The sequence below is a fragment of the Triticum urartu genome, chromosome 2A (genome assembly GCF_056163025.1).
Source record: "Triticum urartu cultivar PI428250 chromosome 2A, HENAU_Tu73, whole genome shotgun sequence".
Lineage (NCBI taxonomy): Eukaryota > Viridiplantae > Streptophyta > Magnoliopsida > Poales > Poaceae > Triticum > Triticum urartu.
Genome location: NC_141874.1, coordinates 544,336,465 through 544,347,866, shown reverse-complemented (window position 1 = coordinate 544,347,866; position 11,402 = coordinate 544,336,465). Strand labels below are relative to the sequence as shown.

The window sequence follows — 11,402 nt, the reverse complement described above, 5'->3', positions numbered from 1 at the left end:
ATCTTCCAGTATGATGTGTTTTTTTTGCGAACACCAGTATGATGTGTTTTGTTTTTGTCAAACCATTTACTTTGTATCTCATATCTTGATTAACAAAGATAAAACTTGGGACCAAATCATGCCATCTTGTCAAGCCCAAAAACATTCTTATTACATTTAATTTTGATCAAAAAGCAAATAAACCCTTTTATTTTCAAAAAACCTAAAAGTGAGGTTTCATCTAACAATATTTACTTTTGCAAACCAATAATTCATTAGAAATCATTTCTAAGGTATATTATATATATATATGACCACCATTACCATAAAATATTATTTTTAGATATATTTAAGTATTTTCTATTATTCATTTTCAAAAAGGCTAGAGATGTTGAAAATAGTGCTAAAAATATTAATGTTTTTCTTAGAAAAATCCAAAAAATTCACCTACGTTGTATTTGATCAATTTACACTCCCCACAATTGGCGTGGGCAAAAAAATTATTTATCTCCGTATTAAGCAAGCACGATGGTGGGGTACTCGGTGAGGGAGGATGCATTATTGTGCGGTGCATGGTATGCCACAAGTGTAGGGTTTGTAGGCATGAAGCAAAAGGGAACGATATTTTGGCAACATGTGCATTCTTCATTTCATGAGCGCATGCACTACATGCCCTACAATTTGGATGTGATCCATGATCGCAATGCAAAGTCGCTACTCCATCGGGTGATACGCCATTTCAAATGCCATCATAAAGTACCGCAGGTGCGATTTCACAAGTGGAAAGAAAGTGACCAACGGGAGCGTCAATCGAGATCGTAAGTTTTGCTTTTTGTTGCTCTACGTGTTGGTCAATTCTTTGACTCACTCAATGTTGCAACTTATAGTCTAGACGTGCTATTGTGATGTACCAAAGGACGAAGGGCAAGCCCTACACATTGACACATTGTTGGATGAAGCTCAAGGAGTCGCCCATTTGGGTGAACAATATGGGACGACGAATAAAATCAAGCCCTAGTGGAGGAAGCTTGAGATGAAGGCCACTTTCGAGGAGTATGGTAGAATCTGGAATTGATGAACATGAAAAACTTGTTGACCATCCGACGCTTTTTATTAGAATTTAAATGTATGGTTGAATTGCTATCGATCGATAATTCGGAAGTGAGGCTGCATGGTGGACATTTTGTTTAGTTTTCTTCTTTTTTTTGGAAAAGGGACGAACATTTGGTGCACCGGGTTGAATGGCGGGCTCCGCTATTGTGGACATTAGGGTGTTTGTTTTGATGCATGCCGTTGGAGATGCTCTAACCTCCTGCCTAGGACATTCATCGTGTGGGAGCTATGTCACGTCCGTTGCGAGATGTAACTTGGTCTCGCCTCCAGGGAGCACGCTACTGGGCTGGCCCATTACTGTAGTTGTGGTGCAACTTTTTCTTGGTTTTTCTTTTCGGTTTCCCTCTTTTTAGAGTTTTCTTTGGGTTTCTCCAGTTTTCTTCATTTTTTCTTCTGTTTTCTTTCTTTCTTTCTTTCTTGGTTTTCTGCCATTTTTGGGTTTCCTTTTCTTTTCCTTTTATTTTTCAACACATTTTCACTTTTTCTGTATACATCAGAACATTTTCTTAATACATGTTTAACACTTTTTTAAATACATGATTAGCACTTTTTTCAAATATATGTTTTGTTATCTATTTTTCTCATACCCATTGCACATTTTTGGTGTACATATAAAACATTTGTTATACATGTTTGACATTTTCTGAATACGTGATAAACATTTCCTCAAATAAATGTATTGATCTCTATTTTTTCGCACGCACTCTACATTTTTTGTATACATATAAAATATCTTTTGTACACGTTTAACATTTTCCAAATACATGGTTGCCATTTTTTTCAAACACATTTTTTGAATACATGTAAAACAATTTTAAAATACACATTAAGCATTTGTTTTGAATGATACATTTTTTTATAACTAGATGATCATCTTTTACATTATATAAACATTTTTAGGAAACTGTGAACAATTTTGGAATGGTCCGAAACATTGTTTTTGGAATGTGGCGTACATTAGTTTAAAATGCGTGAATTTTTTGGAAATTAGTAAATTACACAAACTTTTTAACGCTATCAATATGTTTGAAAATAGCATAAACTAAAACTTTACACGGTGTTAACATTTTTCAGATTGATGGTGAACATTAGTGAAAATCTTAACTACATTAAGTTTTTTTAAATATATGTATTTATCATTTAAAAAATATTAAAAAAAGAACGAAAAAGGAAACAAAGAAAAAATGAACGAAATTGTACATGTACCTGCATGCTTATGGGCCGGCGCATGTAGGTATCCTTGAGGCAGGACGGGCATGTATCTCGCTATGGGCGAGACACTGCTGCGCCCCATTCATTGTACCCTCGCTTAGGGTATAATTCGGCACATTGGGGATGGAACGACCACGAATGGCCACAAATATATGGCAACATAACTGGATCCCTCCACCCTCCAACATGTGGCAAATTATCAGCCGAGCTAATGACCCCCACAACGGGTGGGTGATCTGATTACGGCCGATGGAGAGTGGAACACCACATTCCTTGCCAAAGTTTTTTTGCCCACGGACGCAGATGCCATCCGCACGATACCACTGTGCATGAAATATATGGAGGACTTCTGGTCTTGGGTACATGAACAAAATGACCTTTTCATTGTCTGGTTGGCGTATCGTATGCTGGCCTCCAGAAAACTAAGACAAGAGGCCTGGTTAGAGGGGCCCTCAGATACTTCTGACTCATCCAGCGATCATAAATCTTGGTGCAAGATGTGGAAAGTGGACGTTCCATCAAAGATCAAAAATTTCGTGTGGAAGCTAGTGCAACAATTACTTCCAACTCCTGATCTTCTGCATCACAAAAACATGTCCATAGTTACTAGTTGCGGTCTTTGCGGTACAAAGGACTCTTGACAACATTATAAATGGGCGGCTGCTAGGCGTCATCCGCCAGCTAATCTCTCAATTAGCATCCCGCAAGACAGCCGTTGGATTTAATTATACGCTGCCGTCGGATTCAAGCCACGTGTAAACCCTCCCGACAAGATCCCGTTGTCCTTCCCCGCGTTGCTGCAACGGTTTTGTGGAAGCAAAATCCCCACCTCCTCTGCAGCTCCTCTGCACCCGCCCGAGGCCAGGGCGAGGAGGAGATCCACGCCGCCGACGTAGCGTTACCTCTACCACAGCCGCCGCCAATGCCGCACCGGCTCTACCACCGCCGCAGCCGACGCAACATCGCCTCTACCTCGCCGCCGTCGACGCAGCAACGCCCCCGTACACCTTCCAGCACCATGGCAGCACACCACATAGTTCGATCTATGTTGTCGGCCGCCATGGATCGAAGCTCCGGTGCTCCATCGAGCAGCAGGCAAGCCAGATCGGCTCCGATTCTCGCCGGTGAGCCGATTCGCCGGTCTACAGCTGCAAGGGAGCTCCACAATCCTCCTGTGTTCTCTGCTGAAGCATCCCGAGCAAGCTCCTCAGAAGCTTGGGTAAGTTGCAAGCTCCTTGCAGGCATGAAGCATGTTGTTGTTTTTGATTCTGCCATGTTCATAATTTTGTGTCTCTCTGATCACTGTCCTCAGAAAAAAATGCAGAATCAATTGTAGCATGTCTCCTTATGTTAACTGAAACTATGTACAAATAAACTCCTTTCCAATTTCAGCTTAATAACTGCTCCAGCAATGTGCAGGGTGATGTCAACTGAAAACTGTGTATACTTGCCCTTACACTTTCACCATTTTTTAAAAAATGCAGCAAAAAAAATGTTCAGGACGAAGTCAACTGAAACCCATGTATAATTTGCTCCTTGCAGTTTCAGTTTAAGATTTGCAAAAAACAAAAAATGTGCAACATGTGTGGTGAATGCTCCTAACAAAGTACTCCCTCCGTTCGGAATTACTTTTCTCAGAAATGGATGTATCTAGAACTAAAATACATCTAGATACATCCATTTCTACGACAAGTAATTCTGAACGGAGGGAGTACAAAATGAAAGCTGAAAAAAATTCCCCAATATGAGCTTATTTTTAAGGCTAATGCTGCATATCTTGTTACAAAAATATGAAGCACTGGTTCTATTTGACTATGTTGCATGCTTTAAGCAGTAATCCTGTTGGACAGAGTTCATACACTAGAAAAATGTTAGATAGAAGATGTTGCATCTATTAGGAAAAATCAATTTGTATTACAAAACCGGAAAATCAACTTGATTACTTTGCTTGTAGCACTGTGATCATGGTAGAGAAGATATGGAATCATTTTATTTAGTATTGTGAGGTCAAAACATAGAAGCACTAGTTTCCTGCATGTTATACCTTTTTTTACTGACATTGTGATAACTTTTTTCTGCAACAACAAACATAGGCTGCTGGTGCTGGAGGTGATGATGATGAGAGCTACATCATGGGGCGAATTTCTGCTGTGAATGGAGTTAGTATGGAAGGGATGATTAATGCTGGTGATGTCCAACAAGATATGGATGATGCAGATGATGATGCAATATCATCGCAACCACTTGTTCCATATGTGGGCATGACCTTTGATTCTGTTGATGACGCAAGGCAATTCTACAACGCATATGCTTTCAGGCATGGGTTTGGAATCAGAACATCTGTTTCAAAAAACAGCCAGGCCAAAGGACCCACAAAGCTAATTAGCAGGACTTTCACGTGTGTTCATGCACGACCTGATGGAAGCAAAAGTGAATCTGATAGCACTACAGATAGTATTGCAACAGAGTCAAGCAACAATAGCAAACGCCCCAGACTTTGGATGAACATGGCAGACACAAGAAAAATGAATAGGTTGCAACGTCACGATTGTAAGGCTCACATGATCGTTGGACTCCGAGATAACCGATGGACTGTCACGTGCTTAACAGAAGACCATACACATGCTCTGGTGCAACAGGAAGAGAAGGTTAGTTACCGGTCTCATCGAAAGATCCCACGAGAAGACCTCCAAATGATAAGGACGTTGCATGAACGCAACTTGTCAACCTCAGATTGCATGGGAATCCTAGGAGATTGTCATGGAGGTGATCAGAGGCGCCTTGGTTATGTCAAAAGGGATGTTTCAAATGCACGGTCTGAGATGCGGCAAACCATGGCGTTTCAGGACATGGCCATGACAATTGAATACTTTGAGAGGCGGCAAGCTGAAAGCCCACAGTTCTTCTATGCAACACAAGTGAATAAGGAGACAAATGCGCTAGAAGCATTGTTTTGGGTGGACGGAAGGACAAGAGCACTATACCCAAAGTACAAGGACTGTGTCTTTTTTGATACAACCTTTTGCACAAACAAATACAACATACCTTTTGCTCCGATCGTTGGCATCAACAACCATCTTCAGACTATTGTCCTAGGCTGTGCATTGCTTCCAAATGAGCAAATTGAAACCTTCAAGTGGGTCTTTCGGCAATGGTTACTTGCGATGAACAACGAGTACCCAACAAACCTTATGACCGACCAGTGCAGAGCAATGGAAACTGCAATTTCTGATGTGTTCCCTCACACAGTCCATAGGTGTTGCAAGTGGCATGTACAACGGAAGGCGCGTGAGAAACTTGGGAGGATGCTTACAAGGGATTCAATTTTTGAGAAATCTTTCTACGAATGCATCAATGAATCCGAGACAGTGGATGAATTTGAAGAAACATGGCAGCACATGCTGCATTGCTTCGAGTACACAGAGAATAGGCACTTACAAAACATGTGGGAATGCCATCAGACATGGGCTCCTGCGTACTTCAAGAATGATTTCTTCCCTTTCACAAGCACAACCGGGCGATCAGAAGGGCTGAATTCTTATTTCAAGACGTTAGTGCATCCACAAAACTCGGTTTTTACATTTGTAAGGCAGTATGAACTACTACAAGAAACAATGCTAGACCGTGGAGATAATGCCGCTTTCACCGGAGAAACGACAACATCACCACTATGGGGAAAATACAAGATAGAGCGTCAAGCTATTAACTTCTACACACGTAGCGTCTTTGGCAAGTTCCAAGAGCAAGTGGCAGCATTGACAGCTTATATAATCAACCAAGTGCCGAATCTTGAGCAGGAAGGTATCATGTTTGAGCTTTACTCAAACTTGTATGATAATCCAAAGTTGTACCATGTGCATGCTGTGATAGAGGAGGGGCTGTACTCATGTAGCTTCCATTACTTTGAGATGAATGGTGTGCTTTGCTCACACATCATAAGGGTGATGATACAAATTAATGTGCAAGAAATTCCAAGTAGATACATGCTGGAAAGGTGGTCCGAAGCAGCTACGACAAACATGGACACCTCTGGGAGGTTCCTTGAGTTTGGACTACCAGAAACAAACACTCTCAAGTACAACTCACTATGCAGAGATCTGAATGCATTGGCAGCAGAAGCATGCTCCGTTGATCCAGCTTACAACTTCCTGACAGATGTAATAAAGCAGCTCTGGCCCATAGTTGCTTCGATGAAAAAAGATCAAATGTCCATGGAAGAGGTGGTGCAGCAGCAGCAACCCCCTCAAGCAAGTGCATCTAATGCTGCAACTGGAGAAAACCAACAATCATCAGCACCACTGCAAAATCCTGCTCGTGTGCCGAAGCAAGGTCGGCCAACAGAGCGGGCAAAAAGAAAAAAATACATTGTTGGAGCAGCGAGAAGATGAGCATAAGAAGAAGCTTCAGAAAGAAGCCAAGAAAGAAAGCAAGAAAAAAGCCAAGAAAGAAAGCAATAAAGAAGACAATGTGGAGTCATCAAGCAAGCCAAAACCTAGGAGGAAAGTTACTTGTTCATTTTGTAGTGAAGAAGAACACACTATCAAAACCTGCAAATCATTCCTCGAGTACAAGGCTATGATGGCAGCTAACCTTACAACAAAATGTCAGTTTTGCTCCGAGGAAGGCCATACATTGCAATCTTGCATTCAGTTTCAAGCTGCGATGGCGAAAGTGGAGCAACATGCTCAATAGTTAGATTTTACTTCTGTAGTTGAATTCAAGGTACAAGAAAACAGTAGCAGTAACTTGAAAAGCTTATTTTTGAAGAAGACATATTTGTACCCTGTGCACCTTCTGAATTTTGTTTGAACTTTACATGGATCATTTTGGAGTGGTGAGTGAAGAGAAATGGAACACTGATATTATGTTTGATATTATCTTTATATAGAATTTTCAGTTATTATGTTTATATTTTGGAGTGGGAGCAATACAAATTTTTTAACTTTACATGGATCATTGTGCTAAAAAAAGTTTATATTGCTGCTGCAAAAAGTGGGAGTGAAAAGAAATGAAACATTGATATTATGTTTGCGCTAAAAAATCATCGCGGTCATGGAGGTACAACATTGCCTTCAAGTACCAGAACAAAGGCTGATCTTCTAGCATGCTGTCTTAAATCATATGCAGCAATTTCATTTTTCCAACTCTGATTAGCGAAATCCCCAACCATATTCTAGTGGCTGCATATTGCTGCAGTCCTGTGAAATGCCACTTGTGCGCGTTCGTAACACTGACATTGCCATGGATGGATATTCTGTGCCAACTCAGTAATGCTGTTATGAAACATTCCATCAACATATGAGAAAGCTAACATACATACATTCCGAGTGCAATGCGAGAAGGCCCAAAAAAAATCAATAAATAGGAGCAAAGCTTAGCTCCCCAATTTCATCACGAATTCATCGAATGCAGTCTTTAATTTACAGCAACATAATTCAAGATTGGATTTCCAGCAACATTTGGCCATGTTTTCATGAAGAAAAGTTCACCATGCTTGCTGACTAAAGAGGAATAGATACAACTTATATAGATTACAAGTATCACCAGCAGTACACAAACTGGAAAGCTCGAAAGATGGATCAGCCGAAGCTTGTCTAACGGCAGCGTCAAAGAATGTTGCCAGGCAACAGAAAACTACCACTTACTGATGAGCAAAAATGTTCATTAGGCATTGTTGCAGAGCCTCTCCCAGGATTGGGAAAAAAGAAAAATACACAATTTTCAGTTATTAAAAAAGTGTGTTTCTCAAAATGTATTGATTGCTCAGAAGCATTCGACTAAAAAAATAGGTTGATTGCTTCAAGTAGTAGGACATACAAGCCGAAAAATACTTCTTCCAGCAACTATCACAAGCTGATCCTTCCGAAAAAAGACAATGTTTCATGAGCAGTTTTCTTTCCAGTAATTCCTCAAACGTATGATTGTCATACAAATTATGATGCCAGCAGATGCTAGAAAACACACATGAAGCAAAAAGATTTGCTTTACATGAAGTTTCATTTGACATAAAAGATAACATAACACACTACTGGCAAGCTACATTCCTAGGATTATCAAGTTGCATCTTCAAAACGCTGTTGCGGTCGCCTTCTTGAATGCACTATGATTCACCTACTTCAACACACTGTGATTTCCTTGTGCACATCAGCAGGGCAGATCTTGTTCAGCGGATGGGAAAACAGCTTCGAAGCAATCGTCTTCCGCACATCAAGCATATTTTGCTGCATAAGAAAAAATGGTAAAAAAGAGTGCAAAAGTATATCAGACACACAACACATGCAAAAAGTACCCCCCAAAAGCATGATTATGATTTTTTACCTTCTTAAAATCTTTCATCCTAATGCCATCGAAATTTTCCAAGTACAAAGTTGCAAAAAGTCCACAATCAAAGCTGTTTTGTGATGCCATACAAAAAAATGTGTAGAAGATGGTTAAGATGGGTACAAAAAAGGACATGAAAGAACTACTATTATGGAGGGTGATGTTCATCAAAGCTTACTGAGTTGCCTGTTGTGGGTAGTCAAGCAGCGGCCAGTCGGATTTGAAAGAAGATAGGTCCACTATGAAAATTGGCTCTTCTGAAGAAATCCTCTTGAAATTGGTAAACTAGAACAAGTAGCAAAACATTAGCAAAAAAGTTATAGGTGCTTTGTAAAACACACAAGTAAAAATGGAAGAAAAATGCTACCACCACTAAAACTTTAGGTTATTGCTCTCTTTTTACATTAAATGAAACATTGAAAACTACAGATAATGCTCATTGTGGATCTTGTTTTTTCATTAATGAAACAAAGAAAACTACATATAAAAGGATGAGATGTCACTTGCCAGATTCCTTGCAGCAATATCCAACTTTCCATTATCCAATGAGTCAAACAAGTTAAATCCTTGTGCAAGAGGTTAATGACACAAACAATCCAGTGGCAATCGCGGACGATGGTGAAGTAAAGCTAGAAAAAGCAGTAAAGACAATATAGAAGTGAATAAACTTGAAAGCAGCAAAAACTGAAGGAAACACATAAATTGATATAAAAAGTGTTGGGAGCAGTCTTACTAGGTCAAAAACAGAAATCTAAAAATTTTGGCACGCCCTCCTCAGCTCTTTTGCACAAACACTTGGATCAAATACTTCTGGGTGGACAGAGAGTTGAAGCTGCAGTACATGTGAACGCAACAAACACAAAATTAAGAAAGGGATGAATAGAGATCTGCTGCAGTAGGGTATACACAAAAAAAACTCTAGAAAAACTGATAGCAATAAAAGGGATAAAAAGTAGATGGGAACTAACACTCATTAAAACAAAGAAAGCAAATTTCTTCTGCTTATTTGAAGACGACAACTGTTCAATGTTGAAGCTTTCAATGAATAATGACATGACTTCACTACAAATATGAGCGCGTGGCTTCAACGACTTCTGGAAGTTCATGTACGTAATGTGGAAATCACCAATCCTAATGAAAGGAGTCCTGCAAAGAATAAGGATAAAACCATAGTAGTGAGGACCGTTTGACAAAGATGAAAAATGTAATAATACAAGATAACAAAAATGTTGGAAGCAAAATTCAGAAAACGATGCCACTTACTCAACTTCCCCTCTCTTCATCTTCTTCATCTTGTACCTCTTCATGACATAGTGCTGGTACATTGCTTCCGTGTTCAAATCTGTCTTTATTTTCTTGTACTTTGCTCCGGCTGACAGTGGACTCCCTACTCTTTTCTTGCTCTTGAGTTTGTTCCCATCCTTGCTCTTCAACTTCTCCTCGTCAAGGTTGGGGCTTGGTTCCCTGCTGCTAACTAGAACAACTGGCTCTTCTTGTGGCTTTGATGGTCCATCTGAAAAAAGCCAGTAGAAAAATGATTTTACAGAAAAATGTTGCGATGAGAGATTTGTTCAAAGATATACATGGCAGAGCATACCTGCAGCCCCACTTGATAATGGAGCCATGGAGATTGGTGTGACATCGTACACAGGAGCTTCTACTTCTCTTGATATTGTAGCCTGAGGAGTGACATCAAAAACACCACAAGACTTTGGTGTCGTAGCAGTGTTGCCATGAGTTGGAGCATTGGAGTTCGGATCTTGACTTTGGACACTAATCCACCAATCATACTCCTCGGTGCCCTCTTGGAACAGGCACATTGACGGCGCATCACTCCAATGTCCAGCCACGCTAGTGTGCACAGAGTCATTGCGCTCGATGAATTGGTCACTGTGGGAGTCCTGGATTAGGGGGTCTCCGGACAGTCGGACTATATCCTTTGGCCGGACTATTGTACTATGAAGATACAAGATTGAACACTTCGTCTCGTGTCCGGATAGGACTCTACTTGGCGTGGAAGGCAAGCTAGGCAATACGGATATGTATATCTCCTCCTTTGTAACCGACCTTGTGTAACCCTAGCCCTTTCCGGTGTCTATATAAATCAGAGGGTTTTAGTCCGTAGGACGACATACAATCATACCATAGGCTAGCTTCTAGGGTTTAGCCTCTCCGATCTCGTGGTAGATCTACTCTTGTAATACTCATATCATCAAGAATAAATCAAGCAGGACATAGGGTTTTACCTCCATCAAGAGGGCCCGAACCTGGGTAAAACATCATGTCCCCTGCCTCCTGTTACCATCCGCCTCAGACACACAGTTCGGGACCCCCTACCCGAGATCAGCCGGGTTTGACATCGACATTGGTGCTTTCATTGAGAGTTCCTATGTGCCGTCGCCATTAGGCTTGATGGCTTCTACGATCATCGATAGCGATGCAGTCCAGGGTGAGACTTTTCTCCCCAGATAGATCTTTGTGTTCGGCGGCTTCGCACTGCGGGCCAACTCGCGTGGCCATCTGGAGCAGATCGAAAGTTACGCCCCTGGCCACCAGGTCAGGTTTGGTAGCTTAAACTACACGACCGATATCCGCGGAGACTTGATCTTCGACGGATTCGAGCCTATGCCTTGTGCGCCACGCGGTCACGATGAGTACGATTTAGCTCTACCATCGGACCGTATTTAGGAGATCACACCGGCAGCCGCTCTGAGCCTCAATTCGGAGCCAGTTGCGCCATCCATGGACGGGTGGATGGACCCCGCCTCGAAGGCCGT

At 41.1% G+C, this 11,402-nt stretch overlaps 1 pseudogene; it reads left to right on the top strand.

Annotated features, from left to right (window-relative positions):
• The first annotated feature begins 4,508 nt into the window (after window positions 1-4,508).
• Window positions 4,509-6,996, top strand: LOC125537236 (protein FAR1-RELATED SEQUENCE 5-like; annotated as a pseudogene).
• Window positions 6,997-11,402: the final 4,406 nt, after the last annotated feature.